This window comes from Urtica dioica, chromosome 4 (genome assembly GCF_054948205.1).
Source record: "Urtica dioica subsp. dioica isolate 48M chromosome 4, U.dioica_male_clone48M_v1_H2, whole genome shotgun sequence".
Taxonomy (NCBI): domain Eukaryota; kingdom Viridiplantae; phylum Streptophyta; class Magnoliopsida; order Rosales; family Urticaceae; genus Urtica; species Urtica dioica.
In genome coordinates, this window is record NC_142759.1 from 20,074,003 (window position 1) to 20,081,464 (window position 7,462).

Below are 7,462 nucleotides of genomic sequence, written 5' to 3' on the forward strand. Positions count from 1 at the left end.
ACCCTGTATGAATGTAACAATTATTACCTAGTTAAATTAATACACCACCACCGTGTTTGACTTTTCTTACTCTCAGTAGTTTATTTGGGCCATCATACTGTGTGGGTAAGATCAATTTTTTTTAGAAACCCAGTTTGAAAGAAGGTTTGTCGACTATCGAGATAAATTTTAATAATGGCCCCTAAAAACGTGCAATAAAACTTACGCCTTTATTTTTTAGATGAGAAAAAAATGGATTGAGCAACATTAGAAGCACCTTTTGTACCTTGCTGAACTAAGAGAATTACAGCACTACATAAAGGTAGATATTTTGGTTATAAAAAAAAACATAGTGAAAATTGTATTGCGTTAACTTTTTTAAAATTAATTTAACTATTTGTCAAATTATGCATTTTTTGGCTGCTTATACTTTATAAATAAACATATTAATAATTATTATTTCATTTTTAAGAACATGTCCATTTTAGTCTTTTTACTATAATATATTTATTTTACCAAACGCTAAATCAGTTTTTGTTACCAACAGTAACTGTTTTATAAACAGTTTACCAAACACCTGTCAGTTTAAAAAAAAAAAACAGTTTTTTTCAAAAACTGAATCTAAAAGCACTTTTTTTAAAAACAAAGCTATGCCAAACAGGGCCATAGTATCAATGGCGAGTATTTATGCATGCCTCGATCAGTGCCGTCATATCAAGTTAGATCCAACAAGCGATGTCAAACCTCCCTCTGATGTGTGTTAGAAATTAGAATAGGGAAGTCTGACCGAAGATTTCATTCGAGCTAATCTCTTCTTCTTGTTGTTTTGATCGATTGATTGAGCTTGTTTGATCATCTTAATCATGAGTTCATTGTGGGAGCTGTGTAAAGTAGTTCATTCTATAAACACTGAATATTGTAATAATCGAGAGAGGGTGAGAAAGAAGTGTACGAAGGTCCACGGGTGTTATCGAATAATTGAAGATCGGGCATGGATTTTTTTTTTTTACCGGAACTCAATGGGGATTAAGATTCAAACAAAGCAATTTTTGGTTTGAGTCCGAACTTCGATAATCAGCGTGCGTTCTTAGAACTTCTAATGTCTTGCTTGATAATTTGCATGTGTGTGTCTGTTTTGTTAGTTCCTCTATGGCATGGTTCGAGAGAAGCTGTAAGAAGATGTTCAAGACCCAAGCTACTTATTCTACGTTGTTCTCACACGTGACCAAAATTGGAAACTTCATGTTTCTCAGTTTAACATATATTGGATATATATTATCGGATATTTGATTTCCGATTCTGTGAGATACATGAGATATTTGAGACATGATCTAGTACAAAGCTCATTCTGAGTGAATTAGGTCGTCTCGCCCTTTTTGTTAGGTGAATTCATGTTGCCTTATTCATCTAGCTAGTCTCTCTATAACGGAGATCTTCATCGACAACTAGCTATTGGTTCTTGCGAGTTTCTTGATCACTCCTTGATCGAACTTTGAAAATGTGTGTTTCTGCATTGACGTGCTTGATAATCTTCGGGAGAATATTGTGTGAAACATAAAGAGAGAGTCTTTAATCTGAGGGGAGCTCAGATCTACATCCATTGGAGAGGTCAAAGACGACGGTCTTTGCAAAAGGAAGTTTTATCAATTTTAATATTCATGTTCCTTTGACGATTGATTATAGTGGATTATTTGAACCCGAACGTTATCAGTCCCCCTGAGTAGTTTGTTTATACCAAAAAAGGTTACTAATCAATTGTTCAACAAAGTCTTTCACTCACTAGTTGAACAACTATCTTAATCACGTGAAGTAATTTCAATTGGTATCAGAGCTGGTCACTCAATTCACTGAGTGTGATCCGGTTTGTCTACTGACGTATTTTAAGATGAGCATGAAGGAGGGACAAAGTATTGGGCGACCTCTGCTATTGAAAGGACACAGCTATGGTTACTGGAAAGCTAGGATGAAAGCCTTCCTCAAAGCTATTGACGATGAAGCTTGGAGTTCTATTGATAATGGATGGAAGACTCCGATATTGACTGATAAGGATGGAGACGTCACTGACCTTCCTCAAGACCAGTGGACAGATGATCATCAGAAAGAATTTATGGGAAACTCTAAAGCTGTGATGCCATATTCTCTGCTGTTGAAGAGAACATAGTCAAGCTTATCTCCAATTGTGAAATTGCAAAAGATACATGGGATATTCTTTTTGTTACTCATGAAGGTATTGACAAGATCAGATCACAATGTCTCTGAATGTTCACTATCAGGTCCAAAAATCTTAAATGAGAGAAGATGGGACTATTGTTGAGTTTTGTGCTATAATATATGATATTTCTAATGAGTCGTTTGCTTTGGGAGAACCTATAAAGGAACCTCAAGCTTATGAGCAAGGTGCTGAGCTCTCTTCCAAACAGATTTAACATGAAGGTGATTGTTGTTAAAGAGACTCATGATGTGAAGAACATGCAACTTGATGATCTTCTAGTATCCCTCAAGACTTTTGAGATGAAACTTAAGGTGGAGGAACCTGAAAAGAAGAACAAGGATTTGGCTCTGAAGGCTGAAACTTATGTAGAGAATGAAGATCAAGAAGAGATGTCTGATCAACACTATTAGAATCATCATTTAAAAAAAAGCTAAAGATAATCAGATGCGACTAGTCGCATCTGATTCATTCGTGCCAAAGTTTCAGATGCGACTAGTCGCATCTGATTGTATTGTATACCGCCAAAATATTAGGCGGGAGTGAGTATCAGATGCGAGTAGTCGCATCTGATCCTTTTCGCGCGAAAGTTTCAGATGCGACTAGTCGCATCTGATACTATATATCCCGCCTTAATATATTATTTTGGAATAAATTTAGGTGCGACCTTTGGTGCGAAAAGTCGCACCTAAAATGTCGCACCCGATAGTGATGACTTTCAGGTGCGGATAGTCGCACCTAAAATCATCAGCTGCGGACTTTCAGATGCGACAAATTCGCATCTAAAGTCGCACCGGAAAGTGTCATCAGGTGCGACTTTTGCACTTTCAGGTGCGAAAAAAGTCGTACATGATGCTATATTTTGTACTAGTGCAAATTGCTCTCTTGGCCAAGAATTTTGGCAAATTTATGAAGAAGATGAACATAAGAGGATGAGAGAAAGGGCAGCAATCTAGTCCTATCTCTCAAAATAGGAGAGATCAAAATTATCAAAGGAGGAACATGTTTGTCGATACCATAAATAACGACAAGCGCAAAAAATCTAAGGGAATCTAGTGTAGAGAGTGCGAAAGATTTGGACATATCCAAGCTGAATGTGCAAATACCTTAAAGAAAAACAACTATTTATTTCTTTTTTTTTTTATTTTTTTATTAAGGTTATGTCTTTAAATTTTAAATTACATTTACTTATGTTTTGAATTGGAATTGATATATGTCGAATTGAATTGATGGTGTTTGATTTTGAATTGAAATATTAATTGTTAGACTTTGAATTGAAATTAATTTATCATGCTAGAAATGAAATTGGTAGAGTAGGAATTGAAATTGTTACATTTTGAATTGAAATGAAATTAGTTTGAATAAAATTTATAGACATGTTGAAATGGAAATTTGTTGACATATTGAAATGAAATTAGTTTGAGTATACTTTGAATTGAAATTAGTTTATCATTTATGCTAGAAATGAAATTTTTAGAGTTGGAATTGAAATTGTTACATTTTGAAATGAAATGAAACTAGTTTGAATAGAATTTATTGACATGTTGAAATGGAAATTTGTTGACATATTGAAATGAAATAAGTTTGAGATTGGATTGAAATTTTGAATTCAATATGCAGGTATATCAAAGATAAGACGAAGGAGTTTGTAAACACTGCACACTGATGGAATAGATATAGGATTAAGAATAATTTATCGTTTCTTGTTAGCGGCGAAAAATAAAAAAAATTCTTTAAAACATGTAAAAACTATTTTACTACCTAGACAAAGTGCATGAACATGTAATATAAAATAAAACTATAAAAGAGTTTTCACTCGGTATCAACCTCACTTGAAGCTTGAGCGTTGAGAAGCTTGTGGATTGGTTGAATCGCTCGTATCCCCACTTAGATTGTGTTATTCGTGTCTTCTTGAATCCGAGCAACCACAATAGTTTCTACCACTAGAGTCTTCGAGCTTGAAAAGGATTTAGTGTGTGGGCACTATTAAACACAATGACCTAAGAACTAGTCTTAGAGCCAAAGAGCTAATACAAAACGCTAGGTCTAATGAGGACATAGGTGCCAAAACAAAAGAGCAAGAAGAAGAGAGGGAGAGAGGGGCACAGCCAAGAGGAGAGAAAGGCACACAAAAAACTTGTTCCAACATTGTGAATGCGGTGTGTATTTATAGGAGAAGGAATTGCCTTGAATCAATGCAAAAGATGCAATTACCTCTTTTCTATTATGGCTGAATATCACATACTCATGAGCACAATATTTGTTTCTCATTCTTATCATAATAATACCAATGCTGGAAATTACTTTCCCTTTCTCTCTTGGACGTGTACAAATATAGCTATGTGCTATAAATTTATTTCCTCTTTTCCTTTTTGGCAAGTATCTTCATACATCAATGCACAAAATAACTTCCATCTTTCTTTATTTGATGATGGCCACGAATTTCTTCATCTAGAACATGCTTCTAGATGTTTCTTTATTTGTACAAGACAATACAAGAAAAGCCCATGTAGAATTTTCACATAAAATTCCATAAAATGAAATTCAATCCTCAAGGCCAAAAACTAAGTCTTGTCCGTGTGAATTAATTCACATTCTCATCATATGATAATGTCTAAAATCTTATTTTGACATTTATACCATCTTATGTCCTTATGGATAAAATTACCCATTAGACAAACTTCGTAAAATTCGTCTAGTTCAACACTTGAACTTGTTTTGACTTAGCTACTAGTTAAAAAAATCCTACTCTAATGACTTGTGTAGTGACATCATGGATCCAAATGAACAAAGCTTGAGCTAGCATACTTGGACTCAAAAGTTCACAAACCTTTTCCAAGTTTTAGCTTAATGTCAACTGACTCCACTAAAGAGTTGACACTGAAAATCTCTCGGTTCAAATGAATATATTTTCTACTCAAAATTCTACTTAATTGTGATGAGAGGATCCATTGAATATAATCTATGTTTACCTTTCATGAATATCATCAACTAGATGAGATTTATAAAAATTACCATTTTACCCTTCTAGTTGTTATTTCCTCAACTCTTTTGTCACTTGTGAATAAGTTAGAAACAATGTATTGATGAGGAGTTAACAAGTCAAATTGATTCATCCAAAAGAGTTATGACTCAATTTGGACACTGGCCAATTCATATATTCACATTCCAAGGAACAAAGCATGAGGTGATATACATTGCATTTCAACAATCTTGTACATGAATTACATATCTATGAGATCTTCACAAAGTTGTTCATGACATGTTCATAGCTTAGTACTTCATCAATAGGTCTTGTCTATATCACGTTGTGAATCTAGAACACTAACTTTCTCAAATGAGAGTATGTAAGCTATGAAGTGACATGTCTCATTTCAGGATTGAGGTAAGCATGATGCAATTCATACATAGTGACTTTGAGACAGAAGAGATTAAATGGTTTGTTCTTACATTATCCTAGGAAGAAGAAAAGCAATTATGTCCATGATGAAACCGTTGACGAGAACTTGGCCGGATGCTTCGGTACGACTCACGTATAGCTTAACCCCGACCAAGAATACGAACATAATATGATGCAAGCTCTTTAGAGAAGCTGATAAGAGACACATCCGGAAGCTTGGATATCTGGCCCTGGTGGAGGTTCCGGGACTGCACCACCACCTCCTCATTTTCGGCCAGAGAGTGGGCGACAACCAACTATTTCGAAAATGATGAATCCGAAATTGAAGAAATTATTAGGACGATCCGTTAACAGCTACGTCATCCACGAGAACATCTCAGCAAACAAAGTGAAGTTGCCTCACTTCTGATACATGATCAATGAAACTGTGGTAGTTGATAAGACTTTTGTATTTGAAGTAGCGGTTTTAATTTGACAAGTATTACCGTGTTCACCTGTACTTGCGTTTTCAAACTTCACAGGTCCAGGTATCCCGCTTTCGACTCCTTACGAGATTTATAACACGTACTTGAGAGACGAGGTTGCGTCCGTGAAGAAGTACATCGATTAGCAAAGGGAAGTGTGTAATATGGATGCACCATAATGTCGGACGGAGTGACGGGATCGACGCGTTTGAGCATCATAAATGTTATGGTGTATTCGACTGGTAAGACTGTTTTTTGAACTCAGTTGATGCGTCGGGTGAGATAAAGAACTATTTGTACATCTATATGATTCTGTCGCATGTGGTTAAAGAAGCCGGAGAACAGAATGTTGTTCAGATTATCACAGATAATGGTTCGGATTAGTAGAAAGCTTGAATGAAACTTGCTCGGCGCTACAATCTGTATAGGATTCCGTGCGCCGTACATTGTATTGACTTGATGCTTGAGGACTTGCGCAAATCAGCAACTATCGCCGAAGTTGTTAAAAATTGTAGAGAAATGACGAAGTTCATCTACAATCACGGGATAATTCTCTCGAAGATGAGAGAAGAAGGACAAGGAGAGCTAATTCGTCCAGGTCCGACAAGATTCGCAATGAACTACTTGACCTTCACGAGTCTATGGACCAAGGTGTTCGAGCCTATGTACTCAGCTTTGCGTCTCGTTGATATAGAAGTAGTTCTGACGATGGATTTGTTTTACCACGTCTTCGACTTAATGAAAAAGAAGTTTGGAAGCATCACAAGCAAGCAATGAGTTGTGGACATTGCAGTCGAGAGATGGACGAGACAACTTGCCCATCCGAGTGATGACTGCGACAACATCGGGAATGAACTTCTGGCACTCCGCGACGCGAAAGGCATGTTCGGTAGTAAATCCGTAGTAGCGGGAAGACCGAATTAGTAATATTTCATAACTTCATATTTACGGAGTTTCTTCATTTTTGTAGGAGAATTGTGAACCATGTTTGAAATCAAAACCCCCATGCTGAGAAAGTTGGCGATGAGAATCTTGTCTCAGACCGCATCATCATTAGCATGCGAGCGAAATTGGAGCTCGTTCGCACTTGTCCACACTAAGCAACGAAATCGACCGGCGTATAAGAGAATAGATGATCTCGTTTTTTGTAGCTACAACATGAGTTGCAATTACGAGACATCGAAAGCGACGTCGCCGACATGAAGGATCCTTTGAATATGATCCAAAGATCAATGAAGGTAATGGGAGACAACGTTGACGATGATGAACTCCTATAATGGATCCGACCAGTTCACCTCGACGATGAAGACCAGAACCCTGACCTACGCTCGCCTCACAAGCTCGGGAGGAATGTGTTGATGTGAGCACCGTATTGAGCGAAGACGTCGGTTAGACTTTGCATGGATCATC